Raw genomic sequence first — 17,881 nt, 5'->3', positions numbered from 1 at the left:
GCAAAAAAAAAATCTCCTATACCCAAATCCTCCAAGAAATATGAATTATTCTCAGACCATGGAAGAGCTCAAAAAGAATTCTGAAAATCAAGTAAGAAAAGTAGAAGAAAAATGAGAGTGATGCAAGAAAATCATGAAAAATGAGTCAACAGCTTGAAAAAGAAGACACAAAAAGTACTTAAGAAACTAAACATTTTAAAAAATAGACCATGCCTAATTATAAAAGAGGTACAGGGGGCAGCTAGGTGGCGTAGTGGATAAAGCACCGGCCTTGGAGTCAGGAGTACCTGGGTTCAAATCCAGTCTCAGACACTTAATAATTACTTAGCTGTGTGGCCTTGGGGAAGCCACTTAACCCCGCTTGCCTTGCAAAAAAACCTTAAAAAAAAGAGGTACAAAAAGTCAATGAGGACAGGGAGCTAGATGGAAAGAGCACTTACCCTGCAGTTAGAAGGAGTTCAATTCTAAGTTCAATTCCAGCCTCAGACACTTAATACTTACTTAGCCATGTGACCTTGGGCAAGTCACCAACCCTTACTGCTTTGCAAAAATAAAAAAGAAATAAAAAAGTCAATGAAGAGGAAAATGCCTTAAAAAGTAGAATTGGGGGCAGCTAGGTGGTGCAGTGGATAGAGAACCGGCCTTGGAGTCAGGAGTACCTGAGGTCAAATCTGACCTCAGACACTTAATAATTAGCTAGCTGTGTGGCCTTGGGCAAGCCACTTAACTCCATTGCCTTGTAAAAAAAAACAAACTAAAAAAAAAGTAGAATTGACCAAATGGAAAAGAGGTTACAAAAGCTCACTGAAGAAAATAATTCCTTAAAAATTAGCATTAAAGAAGTGGAAACTTTAAATAAATAAATAAACAAATAAACAAATAAATAAAATGAATAAATGAATGAATGAATGAATGAATAAATAAACAATCAAGCAAATAAATAAATAAATAAAAATAGATGAATGGATGAATGAATGAATAAATAAATAGATAAATAAACAAACAAACAAAAAAAACAAATAAAGCCAAAAGAATGAAAACTTCAAAGTCAATGTAATATCTCACTGGAAAATCAATTGTGCTGGAAAATAGATCCAGGAGAAATAATTTTAAAATTAACAAACTACCAGAAAGCCATGATCAAAAAAAAAAAGGAATTGGACATCTTCTTCAAGAAATTATCAAAGACAACTGCCCTGATACTCTATAAATAGAGGATAAAATAGAAATTGAAAGAATTCACTGACCATCTCCTGAAAGAGATCTCAAAATAAAAACTCTCAGGAATATTCTAGTCAAATTCCAGAGCTCCCAGGTCAAGGAGAAAACATTGCAAACAGTTAGACTGAAACAATTCACATATCATAGAGTCAGAGGCAGGATAACACAACCTTTCCATAGGGCCAAGGAGCTTGGATTACAATCAAGAATCACCAACTTAGAAAAACTGAGTATAATCCTTCTGGGGGGGGGGGGGATGGATATTCAATAAAACAGAGTATTTTAAAGCATACTTGATGAAAATACCAGAGCTGAATAGAAAATTTGACTCTCTAATCCAAGACTCAAGAGAAACATAAAAAGCTAAACAGGAAAGGCAAATCATAGGGAACTTAAAAAAAAGGTTAAACTATTTGCATTCCTACCTGGAAAGATAATACTGGTAACTCATAAGAATTTTCTCATTATTAGGGCAATTAGAAGGAATCTAAATAGACAGGCACAGGTATGAGTTGAATATTAAGGAATAATATCTTTTTTTAAAATTTAATTAAGGGGACAAGAAAGAGAAATATACTGTGAGAAAAGGATAGGGTAAATTATCTCACATAAAAGAGATAAGAAAAAAGGTTTTTGGGGGGGAGGTGAGGGAGAGTGAGTGATCCTTACTTTCATCAAAACTGGCTCAGAGGGAATAATATACACACACTCAAATGGGCACAGAAATCTATCTTACTCTCCAGAAAAGTAGGAAAGGAAGGATCCAAGAGAAGGGAATGGGCAGGGGAGAAGGAATGAAAAAGAGGGTAGATTAGGGGAGGAGGTAGTTAAAAGGAAAATATTTGAAGAGGAACAGGATAAAAGGAGAGAGAAAATAAAAAAAATGGTGAGGAAATAGAATAGAAGGAAATGCAAGTTAGCAATAATAACCAGAAACTTTTTAAAAGCAGCTTTCTCTGATAAAGGTCTCATTTCTCAAACATATAGGGAACTGAGTCAAATTTATAAAGAGTCATTCTTCAATTTATAAATGATCAAAAGATATGAACAGTTTTCAGGTGAAGTAATCAAAGCTATTCACAGTCATATGAAAAAAATATTCTAACTCACTATTAATTGGAGAAGTGCAAATTAAAACACCCTGGGGACTGCCTCATACCTATTAGATGGGCTAATAGGACAGAAAAGGAAAATGACAAGCATTAGAAGGAGTGTGGAAAAAATAAGACATTAATGCACAGTTGGAGTTGTGAACTGGGCTGTGAAACCATGAATAGGCTTTGACCTAGTAATACCCCTACTGGATCTGAATTTTAAAAAAAAACTTAAATGTACAAAAATGCAGCTCTTTACTTATGGCAGGGAGTTAGAAATTGAGGGTATGTCCGTGAATTGAGGAATGGCTGAACAAACTGTGGTAAGTGATTGTGGTGGAACACTATTCTGCTATGGGAAATGTTGAGCAGGATTGTTGCAGAAAAACTGGGAAGACTTAAATGACCTGATACACAGTGAAATGTATTTTGTACAAATTAACAGCAAAATTATAAGATGATCAGTTGTGAATATTTTCAGCAATACAATGAATGATTCAATACAACTCTAAAGGACTTGTGATGAAAAATGCTAACCATCCCCAAAGAAAGAACAGATGGTGTCTGAATCAAATTAAAGCATACTTTTTAACTTTATTTTTCTTGAGTTTATTTTTAATTTGTTTCCATTCACAACATGACTATTATGGAAATGTTTTGCATAACTATACATGTATAACCTATATCAAATTGTTGCTTTCTCAGTAAGAAGGAAGGGAGAGAAGGAGAAAATTTGGAACTCAAAATTTTAAAAACTATTAAAAAAGGAGCAGCTAGGTGGCACAGTAGATAGTGTACCAGCTCTGGAGTCAGGAAGACCTGAGTTCAAATCCAGCCTCAGACACTTAATAATTACCTGTGTGACCTTGGGCAAGTCATTTAACCCCACTGCCTTGCAAAAATAAAAAAAAACTATTAAAATTTTTCATATGTAACTGAGGAATAATAAAATACTATTTAGGAGTCAAAAAAATCTCTACACGGATAGTGACAGTTTATATTTATGTATGTATAGTTTTTAAAAGTTTGTGAGTGCTTTACACACATTATCTCATTAATCCTCTCAATTACCTTTGAGGTAGATGCTATTATTTCCCTCATTTCACAAAAGAGGAGACTAAAATTGAGAAATAATAAATTTGCACATGTCACAAAATTAGTAATTATCTGAGATGACATATGAACTCTGAACTTTCTAACTCAAAGTCTTGAACTGAGGGGCGGCTAGGTGGCAGTGGATAGAGTACCTGAGTTCAAATCTGGCCTCAGACACTTAATAATTACCTAGCTGTGTGGCCTTGGGTAAGCCACTTAACCCCATTTGCCTTGCAAAAATCTAAAAAATAAAATAATATAGATTAAACTTAAAACTTTGTTCTGCACACATCCATCCCCCTTCCTCCACCCCCTCCATTGGTTATGAAACATTCAACAGCATATACTGTCCAGTTTTTATGAGAGTCAGAAAGAAATTATTATCCTAAGGTAGCCCTTGAAAAAAGTTGAAAAACTTTTTTAAGAAAAAAATTATAATGGAGGAATGACAAATTTTGTTCTTAGTAATGAAGAATTAAAATGAAGAAAACTGTCAGCTTAGATACAACCTGGTATGGATAGAACAATGAATACATGGAATAGGTCCTAGCTTCTCTGTGATATTCCTTTTTACATGTTATTTAACTAGGTCAGCAAAGTCATTTGTCAAATGAAGAGTTTGAAACATATTTTTAAATGCAAAATTAATTAATCATAGATTTAAAGCAAGTTAAAGTGAAGAAATAAATCAGGAGTTCTTCATCTTTTTTGTGTCATTGACCCATTTGGCAATCTGGTGAAACCTAGGAACTTCTTATCAAACTAATACTTATAAATGCATAAAAATAGGATTATAAAGAAAACCATTATATTGAAATAGTTATCTTAAAAAGTTTATGAATCCCAAGTTAAGAACCACTGGATCAGATAATGTCTAAATTTCCTTTGAATTCAAAAATTATGTCATAGCCCTGATAAACCACAAAATTTCTAAGAAAATTTAATTTTTAAACATAAAACAAAGAACCTGATTAAGATCATTAAAATACCTTCATGCATCATTACTTGTCTGAGAGACAACATAAGCAATTCAGAAGAAACAAAGGAGTCAATAATGCAGAGATATCCAAAGAGTTATAGAAAGGATATGCATTCCATGCCTTAAAGTTTACAGTATTATTAAATCAAAAGTTCTCCTAAAAAGGCTATAAAAGTGCAATAGAAGTTATAAAATAATGAAAAACTATTTTTGTTTTTGCAAGGCAATGGGGTTACATGCAGCTAAGTAATTATTAAGTGTCTGAGGCCAAATTTGAACTCAGGCCCTCCTGACTCCAGAACCAATGCTCTATCCACTTGTGCCACCCAGTTGCTCCAATTCTTTAATTTCTTAAGAAACTATTTGCAACTGAATCACGCAGTGTACAAGAGTGTCTCAAGATGCTCCTTTCCAAATAACAGATAAAAGTTATTCCATGGAATATTTGGTCATCTCATATTGCAATGCTCATGATAATTATTTGTCAAAACTGATGAAAATAATTGGAGTTTGTGTATCAACATCAATTATAGAGGATGAAGTAGAGAAACTATATAAATAACTCAATAAGAGAATAAATGAAATCAACATACACTTGTAGCCTCAGTGACTTGAATATAGAGGTCAATTATAAATAATAGTTCAAGATAAAAAGAGGGGCAGCTAGGTGGCACAATGGATAGAGCACTGGCCCTGGAGTCAGGAGGACCTGAGTTCAAATCTGGCTTCAGACACTTAATAATCACCTAGCTGTGTGGCCTTGGGCAAGTCGCTTAACCCCATTTGCCTTGCAAAAAAACTAAAAAAAAAAAGATAAAAAGAAATATATGGGGGGCAGCTTGGTGGCAGATAGAGCACTGGCCCTGGAGTCAGGCGGACATGAGTTCAAATCCTGCCTCAGATACTTAATAATTACCTAGTTTTGTGCCCTTGGGCAAGTCATTTAACCCCATTACCTTGTAAAAGCCAGAAGAAGAAGGAGTAGGAGGAGGAGGAGGAGGAAGAAACATATCATAAAACATATCAAACTGAAGAAATTAGAGTATCCCAAGATTTACAGATGATATAGAAGCCTCACATTTTTATTTCACCAATTTTCTTCTCAAGAAGAGAACTGATAGGTACTGGAATATAACACAAAATGAACCTGATTAAATTTTTTTTCTGATTAAATTTTTAATTAAATTTTATTTTATTTTTAGATTCACATTCTCTACCTCCCCACCTCATCTCTCCCCTAAATTAAGAAATTCAAAACTTTTGCTACAAACACGTATAGTCAAGCAAAACAAAATCCTGCATAGGCCATTGCCAAAAGAAGTCTCTGCTGTACTTGAGTTCATTATCTCTCTATTTTAAAAAAAACTGAAAAAGACATGTTATTGATATGAATCATCTCTGAATCAATTGTGCATTATCATATCTCTTCTTAGAACAAAGATTAATATTAGTGAATAGATAAAATAAAGAATAATAATGAGAAAATTTTATGGTCCTCTAGAATTCTGAGGGAAGTATTAGCCACTCCCTGAAGAACCAATGTGCTTGTCTAAATATTAGTTGGGAGAATGAACCCTAAGAGTCTTCCCTTTGCCTCCAATCAAAACTACTCAGTCCTGAACTATTCAAACAAATAATTATGAATGAAAAAAAAAGATTGTTTTTGCTGTTGTTGAGTAGTTTCAGTCATATCCAACTTTTCCTGACCCCATTTGGAGTTTTCTTGGCAAGGATACCAGAATGGTTTGCTATTTCCTTCTCAAGACACTTTACAGATGAGGAAACTGAGGCAAAAAGGATTCAGTCACTTATCCAAGTTCATAAAGTTAGCAAGTATTTGAGTTTGAACTTGAAACTCATGCCCAGCACTCAAACTTTACTGAAAATTAATACTGTTTATTTAGAATGCCCTCTTTTCACTTTCTCTTCATTCATATTCATTTAACATCATCCTTCACTATCGTCTTTAGTGATAAATCAGTTCTTCTTCTTGCCAAGGCTAAACTATCTATGCACTCTTTTTTTTAAAAGTCTTTTTCTAAAGATTATTTTTCTCCAATTACATGTTAAAATAATTTTAAAATAATCTTCTTTAGTTTTGAATTCCAAATTCTATCTCTCATTCCCTTCCTCCCTTTCCACTTAACTGAGATGGTAAGCAGTCTGTTATAGGCTATTCCAGGGTACTCTTAATTCCATCCCCTCTTGTCTTCTCCAGTTGCCCAATCATTCCCACTCTCTAATTTTCAAACTCTTCCTATTGGCTCCTTCCCTGATATTCCCAAACGCTACTATATTGCCCTGATCTATTAAAATCCTTCTCTAGATCCTACCTCTCCCACTGCTCCTTTGACAGCTAACTGTCAAAAAGCTATCTAGAGGATGCTTCCACTTCCCTTCTTTTAACTGTCTTCCAAACTCTCTGCAACATGGCTCATTCAACTGAAACTATTTTTCCGAAGTTACCAATAATTTCTCCATTGCTAAATCTAACATCATAGGTCCTCAGTCTTCATGATCTCTTCAGCATTTGATACTCTTGTTTAACCTCTTCTCTGAGTTTTCCTGACACCCTGGTTTTCTTCCAACCTATAGGACTGCTCCTTCTGTGTCTCCTTTGCTGGATCTTCCTTTAGGTCATGCCCATTAACCATAAGTGACCACCAAAACTGTCCTGGGTTCTTTTCTCTATTTATTTTCTCATTTGGTGATCTCATTGGCTCCCAAAGTTAATTATCATCTCTTTGAAGATGATTTTCCCAGGCCTAATTTCTTTCCAGAATTCCACGTCACATGAACAACTGACTTTCAGGAGCATCTAGGTGAATAGAACACAGGGTTTAAATCCAACCTCAGACACCTGATACTTACTAGCTGTGAGACCTTGAGCAAGTCATTTAACCTCACTGTTTCACCCAAAACAACTGGCTTTCAGATATTCCAAACTAGATGCTGAACTTAAACCCAACATGTTCAAAACAGAACTCCTCCCCTTTCCCCAAACCTTTTCCCTTGCCAATTTTCCTCTTAGAGTAGAAGGTACTACCATTCCGCAGTCACCAAAGCCCACAGACATGGTGTAATTCCAGCTTCATTACTCATGCTCATTTAACATATCCATTCATATGTTACCAAGATTTGCTGTTTCTAATCTCTTGAACACATCCCAAACTCTCCACTCATACAGTCACTACCCTAACTCTAGACCTTGAAACCTTTCTCTTTCGCTATTTCAATTGGCTTCTATTGATCTCCCTGCCTCAGCTCTATCCATCCTCCACTCAGCTACCAAAGTGTTCTTTCAAGAAGGCACATCACTCTAAGAGCTCCTTATTGCCTCCAGGATCCAAGAAAGTCCTCTGTTTGGCATTTAAAGCTCTTCCTATCTTCCCTCCTACCTTGTCTCTCTTTAATTCCCTTCTACACATGCCATGACCCATCCATGCTTGGCCTACCACTTATCATCTGTCTCTGTGCCTTTCCATGGGTTGTCCCCAGTGCTGTGCCTGAGACTGGCCTTAGAATTAAAATTTTCAGTGAATTAACACATAGAAATCAGAAATCTCTACTAATTAGGGCTTGATTTACTGTTTTTTAATTGTCTAAACAAGAAAAAAAATTAATAATACATATCAAACTTTTTTTAAAAGTGCCTTTTTTCCTGGATAGTCCAGTTAAACATTGACCAGGCCCTGCCTGTATTTCTCTGTAAACACTGATTGAGGAGAAGAAAGAAAATAAGCATTAAGTCCTAGTTATGGCCAGGTACTGACCTAAGCCTCACAAATAATTGATCTGAGCATTGAGTTCAGCAGGAATGCAGTGCACCAGACTGAAGAACTACCAACTGTTGGCCAATAAGAACAACAATAATAATGATAATAACAATTGGTATTTATATAGTCCTTTAAGATTTGCAAAATGTTTTACATAGATAATTCCATTTGAGATTCACACCACCACCTTTTGGTCTTCTGTGCCTAGAAGGCTCTCCTCTCCTCACCTATACCTCTTAAAAAGTCTGGTTTCCTTTAAGACTTATTCAAAAAACAAAAAAAGAAAAACATACCTCATAACAGATTCACTTATTCTCCTCCTCCAGGGGCTCTTCCAAACTTTTTCATCTTTCTATAAGCCTCATATTTCACAGAAAAAAAAACCTGAGACCATTCACACAGAGCTCATTCTTTTCTCCTCCTCATTTCACATCACTCAGATTCCTTGTACTATTACCTCTTCCATCACCTTTGCCTTATATGAAGAAATGGCCCTATTCCTTATCATAGTAAACCCCTTTATATGCTGCCTTGACCTTACTTCTTCCCATTTTCTCCAGCAGACAGTCCCACTCTCATCGCCACCATGATAGACCTGAGTTGAAATCCAACTTCGGACACTTACTAAGGGCAAATTATTTTAACTTCTATTTACCTCAGTTTGCTCATCTGTAAAATAAGGATAATAATAGCACCTACCTCCTAGCATAGCACTGTTGTGAGGATCAACAGAGATAATAATTGTAAGGTGCTTGGTAAATATTAAGAAACATCATCTATTATTAGCTATTAATCTCTCCTGAGTCACTATCTATTGGTTGCTTCCTTACTACCTACAAATATAGCTCTGTCTCCCTCATCCTTAAAAACCCTCACTTGAACCAACCATCTCATTATCTATTGTCCTCTATCCTCCTTTTAAAGCTAAACTTCTTGAGAAATCCATCTCAGATCTATGTCTCTACTTCCTTTCTTCTCAACTTTCTTTTCCCCTCTGCAGAATGGCCTCTTTCAAAACTGCTCTCTCCAAAGTTGCCACTGATCTCTTAATATGGAGTCTAATAATAGCCTTTTACTTCTTCATCCTTTTTTGACCCCTCTACAGCTTTTGACACTATCATCTTCTTCTACAATACTTTCTTCTCTAAAGGTTTTCTTGATCCCATTCTTTCTTGTTCCCATCCCACCTGTCTGAGTCCTCAATCTCCTTTGATGGAACATGGCTCAGGTCATAACCCATTAACAGCAGGTTCTCCACTCTGACTTTGCCCTGAGTTTTCTTTAACTGGCCTGAACCTCTCTCCTATCCTCCATTCTCACATCACCAACTACCTAAAATAAATAGCCTAAAGACATTCCAAACTTAATATCTTTCCTCCCAACTCCTTCCCTCTTCCCACCTTCCCGATTATTGTCCATGGTAATACTATCCTTTCAGTCATCTAAGATTATATAAACTTGGTGTCATCCTAAACTCTTCACTTGAACTAATCCCACATAGCCATTCCATTTTTTCAAACCTTGCTGTATTGTTGTTCTTTGTCCTCCTTCATTCTGGAAGAGGACCAGGACATCAGGGAGATGGTGTCATGAAATGCCAAGTAACTGCCTGCCTCACTTTCTCTTCCAAAGTCATCTGGATTCAATAACCTGATATGGGTTCAGGAAGACTGGAGAAGGCCCTGGATGCAGGGAGAGGTCTTAGCCTTTTTAAACTAAGATCTTTACCAGGTCTCATTTTTGACTAAGGCAACACTCTTTCCATGATTAAAGCAGAAATAAAGCAATGAATTATCTCTAGCACAGTAAAAAAAAAAAAGTTTTTTTTAAATCTGAGAGATAAGAACCTCAGGATTTCTTGCCAAAACAGAAGCAATTACTTTTTACATTCATTCTTAGCCACAAACAACAACCTAAGTGAGTAGCTGGAATTACCTCCTGTTGGACAATAGGCAATACAGCTCTCTTTTCTTCTTTCCATCCTTACCTGTGAGTGCTACAATTTGATCATTAAAACTAGGCAAGATATCTTAGGGTTTATAAATCACATATACCTCCTCTTACACATCTGCCATACTAGTACAGGTCCTCATCAACAAGCCTTTTTTTTTAAAGAAAGATTTTATTTATTTTGAGTTTTACAATTTTCCCCCCATTCTTGCTTCCCTCCCCTCACCCCCCACAGAAGAGATTCTGTTAGTGTTTAACATTAGTTCCATGTTATACATTGATCTCAGTTGAATGTGATGACAGAGAAACCATATCCTTAAGGAAGAAAAATAAAGTATGAGATAGTAAAATTACATAATAATATAATGCTTTTTTCCCCTAATTTGACAGTAATAGTCTTTGGTCTTTGTTCAAAGTCCATAATTCTTTCTTTGGATACAGATGGTATTCTCCATTGCGGATAGCTCAAAATTGTCCCTGGTTGTTGCACTGAAGGGATGAGCAAGTCCATCAGGGTTGATCATCACCCCCATTTTGCTGCTAGGGTACAGTGTTTTTCTGGTTCTGCTCATCTTGCTCAGCATCAGTTCATGCAAATCTTTCCAGGCTTCCGTGAATTCTCATCCCTCCTGGTTTCTAATAGAACAATAATATCAACAAGCCTAACTGGTCTTCTGACTCAAGTCTTCCCACTCCAGTTCATCCTCCATTCAACTATCAAAGTGATCTTTCTAACACACACACACACACACACACACACACACACACACACACACACACATACACACACACATTCTCAATAAACTCCACTGGTTCCCTGTTAGCTCTAAGAATAAAATATAAAACTCTGTTTTCCTTTTAAAGTCCTTCATAACCTGGCCTCTTGCTATATTTCTAGTCTTACACTTCAATACTTTAATGACCAAGCAATACTGGTCTGCTTACTAGAATTAGATAATCTATCTCCTAAATCCTTGTATTTCCACTATCTCCAATATTGAAATGTTCACCACTTCACTGCTGCACTTTGACTTTGCTCAGATACCACTTTCTGTAATTCAGCCTCTCCCACCTCTTTGAGCACTGTTTTGCAAAATGTTATTTCAATGTCAATTGCCATTGTATGGCTAAGAAATAGGGAAAAGAATTTTCTGAAGAATGGAAAATGAATACCACATGAGGAGCAATAGTGAGGTACATGGTATAAGTAATTACATATCCAATGAGGATATATCTATTGGTATACCAATACACAGTATACATCCAATGAGGAGCTCTGAAGAACAGAAATAAAAGATGTTATCAGAGAAATATAGGATGGAAAAAAGAAGATGAACTGCTCATATTCAAGTACAAGGATGAAAGTTCTATAATTTGAGTATTCCACAGACATTCTGGCATATCAGGAAAAGGTGAAGAAGGAAGTTTTCTAGCACATTAGTTGGATTTCTGTATGAACTCATGGGAAGACATAGATAAGAGGCACCCAGGCAGACATATTATTTGATCTGAATCATTGAGAATAACCTACAAACTAAAAAGATAACAGCTCAGAGTATCTTAGTATTAATAATCATAATTAATAAATGAACAAATGTGAACAATGATTCACATTTATATGGCACTTTAGAGTTAGCCAAGTTCTTCTCATAACTACCCTGTAGAAGTAGGTAGTACAAATATTATGATTTCCATTTTAGAAATTAAGAAACAAGCCAAGAGATTGTGATGTACCTATGATCCTGATCCCAAATCCAATGCTCATTCAACATCCAATGAAGGTGCAAATTCAATTTGAGAGAACTTTCCTAGAATCAAGTGACCCAGCCTAGTGCTGTATGCACAGTTTTATTTAGGTTTGTTTTGCAATAGAAGCCAAAATACCAAGCAGCTTTCTCTTTCTTCTGTGTCTATATTTCTTACTTTATCCTTTTTTCTTCTGTCTCCCTTTTTTCTGCTCTCTATATTCTATTCTTCTCTCTCATTTTTGGAAAAATAGAAATTTATGATCATTATTCTTATCCAAGAGCAATTGTGGCAGTCAGGACGTATGAAACTCAGTTCTTGCTACTCAAGACAAATTCATTTCAAAAACCAGTGATACTTAAATATGTTCCATAGTGACTCAGAAGTCACTCTTAAATGCAACTGGAGAAAACACATTCATATCTCCAAGCTCAGTTTCTATCATCCTTTTCAACTATCTTCATGATAATGACATTGAAAAGATTTAATGCACTCTTAGAGAGACAGAAACAGAGATAGTAGGGGAGAGACAATGACAGAAACAAAGATCTTTTCCATACTTGAATAGAACACTAATGAAAACATTTATAAAACTGCCTCAGAGCTTCCTGAACAGAAATAATTCTTAAAATATGTTTCCAAGAGGGGATGTACATCACCAAAAGAATCCATAAAATAAACCAGAAATAAGTTCAGGGCAGAGAGAAAATGCAGAAAAAGTAACAGAATGCTAGAAACACTGTATATATATAATGTGATAATCCTCTCCCCTCACCTCCTCTCTCCTTCTTTCCTTTATACCTCTTTCAGATTCATGCAACATAAAATGCTTTTAGCTTTTGGCGGGGGGCAGGGGGAGAAAAGAAAGAAGAAAATCACATTTACAGCTATGGAGAGAGGGAGGGGGGGAGAGAGAGCGAGAGAGAGAGAGAGAGAGAGAGAGAGAGAGAGAGAGAGAGAGAGAGAGAGAGAGAAGAGAGAGAGAGAGGCTTCCTTAAGGACCCATGATACTTATCTGATGGAAAGAAAATAATATGAAGAGACCATTTTACTCTAAGTCTTTTTCTCATTCTCTTCTCATTCCATTCAAGTTAAAAAAAATCTCCCAGAAGACATATAATGCATAATCTTTTGTATTTACAAGCCTGACTGCACTTTTATCCCATTAATCAGATGTTGTGAGTAGACATGGGTGCTTTTGGTTCAGAATGACTCAAACTAAACATACAGACATACACTTTGGTTCTTCTTTTAGAAGGGATAATCGGGGCGGCTAGGTGGCGTAGTGGATAAAGCACCGGCCTTGGAGTCAGGAGTACCTGGGTTCAAATCTGGTCTCAGACACTTAATAATTAGCTGTGTGGCCTTGGGCAAGCCACCATTTGCCTTGCAAAAACCTAAAAAAAAAAGGGATAATCGACATGTTGTTTGAGGAAAGAACAGTATTTTCTCTGTGATACTGAAATCAAAACTGTTTTATATGTTACAATCCATGAAGTGCTAGCTAGTAATAATCAACTTGATGTCAAGGCTTCAGATTCAGAGTAAAACTTAATCTGACTTAGAAATGTCACCTTATGAAATATGTACCAAGATCAAGTGCAATCAAGTTAACTGCATTCCTTGAGTTTTCCCTGTACTTTTTCATGGATGTTACCTATTTAAGAAGTAAATCTGACCCTCACTTTATTATTCAAGGATTTGTTGCCTAGTATATGGTTTATGCAGGTCCTTTGCTTTTTGTCCTTCCTCTTCTCTCCCGACTATTGTACCTTTTGTGAACAGGGGGAAGAGAGAGATAAAATTCAACTCAGGGAATTGGACTGCTACTAGTTGTTAATAATAACTTTGGTGAAAGATTTAGTGAAAGAGGCTGAAGCTATTGGATTATCTTCAGCTAGTAAAGTGCCTTGAACACAGTAGATACCTAATAAATGTTTGTTGAACTGGATTGAATTAAATGTATTTATTTCAGTCATCCATTTTTTTCCCTCATACCCTATGACCAATGGAAAAATTTGACTCCAGGAAAATGCCTGCTCATTTTCCATGCCCATTTCCCTGGAATTTAAATCATCATCAGAACTATTTTTAAGAAGGAAAACTGTGGTCAAATACAGATATTAAAAAGGCATTTTTTAAAAAAAAAATTGAACCACTAGTTACATCATCCCTGTAAAAACATGACAAATTCAGAGAGAGATGACATTGTTTCAACTCTGTCTCAGTTCCTGTAGGCAACATCTGTAGAAACACTTCCATATTTCTATTTCTGTTACCAGTGCTAAAAGAGAAACCTATGCATTATTTCCATGGGAGGAATGTCCCCCCCCTGCAATTTAACACTTAGCTCTTTACTGGTTTTCATTAAGTCTCCAAAATAAGGGCTAAAACAATATCCCTTTTAATATACATAGAGTTTGTCTCCTCCTCCTCCTCTTCTATCTTCTTCAAAGACTAAGTGTTTATCTGGAAGTAGAGCAGCTATGCATTGGCATATCCTACTGCTGATCAAATCTTTAAAAGAGCTTTGATCTGCTCTGACCTGGGTCACTTAGCCCCTTCTTAGGCAACCTGATACTCAGGAGCTCACACTATAAGTACTGAATTTAGTAAAAGACCCAATCAGTTTTAGCCTATTACCCTTAAAATTTTCACTCAAGAAATCCTGGAATCTCAGCCTTCCCAGTAGCAGAAATAGGCTTAGCCTTTCTTTAGTGACCCTCTCTCCTTTATAAATTTCATTTATCTGTTTCAAGAGTCAGCCTCTATGTTGATGACTTAAATCTGGATTTTCTGACCTGACTTCTGATCTTCATGTTCACTTGTCCAACTCTCAATAGTATATCACCATTTGAATGACACCAGCAACTCAAACTCAACTCATTCAAAATCAGGCTCTTTTTCTTTGCTCCCATTCTTGCAACTTGTGTTGTCACTGTTTCTATCTATGACACCATCACCCCAAAGTTGACACTGGCATTATCTTTGGTTCTTCTGTTATCCTCAATTTCTCATAGCTGCTTAAATTCCAGGTACTATTGGTTGTAACTCCATTCTTACATTTCCTTTCCCACTGCCATTGCCTTGGTATATACTCCCTCATTACCACAAGATCACAGAATTGCAGAGTTGAAAAGGATCTCAGAGGAAATTTAGTCCAACATGGATCTAAACAGAAATCCCCTCTAACTACCCTTAACAAGGGGTTGTTTAGCATCCACTTGACTTCTGGGGAAAAGGAACCTACTATCTATGAGAGTCCATTCTACAGTTAGATAATTCTAATTTTTTTTTTAAATTTTAATAGTTCTAATTGTTGAGAAGTTCCTCCTTACAATGAGCCAAAATCTACCTCTGTGCAACTTTGAACAATTTATTGCTCCTAGTTCTACTTTCTGGAACCAAACAGAATGAAGCTAACTTCTCTTCCACATTAAAGACCTTCCAAAACTTGGAAATCTCTATCATATTCTTTTTACCCAAGTCTTCTTTGTCTAACTAATTCTTATACCTCCAGGACCTTCACCATCCAATTACCCTCCTCTAGTTAGCCTTTCACATATATAGAACTGAACACAATATTCCAGATATCATCGGACCACAGCAAAATGCACCAGGTCTGTCACCTCTCTCATTTTGGTCATTCGATCTTTTTTTGGTCGTCATGTCCCACTGTTGCCCCACATTGACTTGGTAGTCCAAGATCTTTCTTTCACACAATCTGTTGTCTTTGAACATTTTTCTCACCTCTTACTTATATGACTGTGCATGTGGAACTTTACAGTTATTTCTATTAAACTCTATCTTACTAAACTCTGTCTATTGGCATAGCCTGCTGAGATCTGAATTCTAACTCATGTCATCCAATGCATTTGCTATCTTTCACAGGCCTATCTTACTAACAAATTTTACAAGCATGCTGTCTATGTTTTCAAAGATGTCAATGAAAATACTGAATGTCAAAGAGCCAAGAAAAGGTCTCTGAGACCCTATACCAAAGATCGCTCATCTGAATAATTGTAGTGGCATCCTAAAAGATTTTCCCACATCTATTCTCTCACTGCTCCCTATATTTACCAGACTTCATTTTTTTTTGCTTTAAATTACATTATTACTCTACTGGAAATAAAAACCAAAACCTATCAGTGCCTTCCTACTGCCAAATGAATTAGACTTGAACTTCTTCGGCTCCGAATTCATTCATTCATTCATTGCGTATACATCATGAATCCCTGCTCTCTGTTCCATGAGGACTGGTATCACATCTTACCTAAATTTTATGAATCCCCAAGTTCCTTTCTGCCCAAATACATTAGATGCTTAATAAGTATATGTAGAATTGAATTTATAGAAGGAAAAGTAAATAACTTCCTTCAATGCATCAAGAATCCAAGGCCTCCAATACTACCAGAAAGGACAATGATCAATGTTAGAAGAGATGTAGGAAATCTGAGACATTAATACATTGTTGGTGGAGCTGGAGAGCAACCTTTCTGGAGAGCAATTTGGAATTATGCTTAAAGGGCAACAAAAATGTGCATTCTCTTTGATCCAGCAACACCACTACTGGGTCTATACCCTGAAGAGACTATGAAAAAGGGTAAAAACATCACTTGTACAAAAATATTCATAGCAACCCTGTTTGTGATGGCAAAGAATTGGAAATTGAATGAATGTCTATCAATTGGGGAATGGCTTAATAAACTGTGGTATATGTATGTGATGGAACACTATTGTTCTGTTAGAAACCAGGAGGGATGGGAATTCAGGGAAGCCTGGAGGGATTTGCATGAACTAATGCTGGAGAGATGAGCAGAACCAGAAGAACATTGTATACCCTAATAGCAACATGGGGGTGATGATCAACCTTAATGGACTTGGAATGGAATCATCAGTTCAAAAATCAGGCACAATTTTGGGATATCTGTGATGGAGAATACCATCTGTAACCAGAGAAAGAATTGTGGAGTTTGAACAAAAACCAATTTAAAAAAAAAACTGTTCCCTTATTATATAATTTTGCTATCTCTTATACTTTATTTTTCTTCCTTAAGGATATGATTTCTCTCTCATCACATTCAACTTAGATCAATGTATACCATGGAAACAACATAAAGACTAACAGCCTGACTTCTGTGGGGGGTGGAGGGAGGGAAGTGAAATTAGGGGAAAAATTGTAAAATTCAAAATAAATTAATTTTTTTTAAAAAAAAGGCCTCACGGGGGCGGCTAGGTGGCGCAGTGAATAGAGCACTGGCCTTGGAGTCAGGAGTACCTGGGTTCAAATTCGGTCTCAGACATTTAATATTTACCTAGCTGTGTGGCCTTGGGCAAGCCACTTAACCCTGTTTGCCTTGCAAAAACCTAAAAAAGAAAAAGAAAAAAAGGCCTCACTGAAGGTACTAGTGCAGATCATCATCTCTCTGTGCTTCAGTAGACAGATTTCTAAGTTGCCATGACCACTTAATGAAAAATGTTATGGTCAACCACACCAGACTTAGCTAGACTGTTCCATGCAGTGGGTCACTTAGTCATATTTTTTTTTACCATCTTGGTAGATCTTGCTAGGTAATTGGATAGCCTATTTAAGAAGTGGAACTAGAAATCAGGAATATTTGAGTTAAAAACAACCTCAGATTCTTATTACCTGTGTGAGGGATGGATAATAAATCTAGAACTGGAAAGATTATCTTGTCCAGATTCTTTTTTTTTCACAGATAAGGAAACTGAGGCTCAGAAAAATTAAAATCAGTTTCCCAAGGTCAACTTTAGTGGTAAGTGGCAGAGCTACTATGAATCCATGTCTTCTACTTTCAAATAAGTTACTCTTTCCACATTTACATTATTTACTAAAATAAAGACAAATCTGACAGAAAATGGAGCCAGAAAATAAAGGTAGGCAAAATGAAAAGGGGCCCTGAATTGTACCCCAACTAGATGGAAACAAACTACTAGATGAAACAAACTACTACTAATTATGTACTATAGAAATAATGAATATTCTCAGACAGCAGAAT

General features: G+C 36.1%; 1 protein-coding gene across 5 annotated transcripts in view; it reads right to left on the bottom strand.

Annotated features, from left to right (window-relative positions):
• Window positions 1-17,881, bottom strand: part of NINL (ninein like) — a 205,954-nt gene that overhangs the window by 157,476 nt on the left and 30,597 nt on the right. The gene's annotated exons all lie outside the window — the stretch shown is intronic.

The sequence above is a fragment of the Macrotis lagotis genome, chromosome 1 (genome assembly GCF_037893015.1).
Source record: "Macrotis lagotis isolate mMagLag1 chromosome 1, bilby.v1.9.chrom.fasta, whole genome shotgun sequence".
NCBI classification, from domain to species: domain Eukaryota; kingdom Metazoa; phylum Chordata; class Mammalia; order Peramelemorphia; family Peramelidae; genus Macrotis; species Macrotis lagotis.
This window is presented reverse-complemented; position numbering and strand designations above follow the sequence as displayed.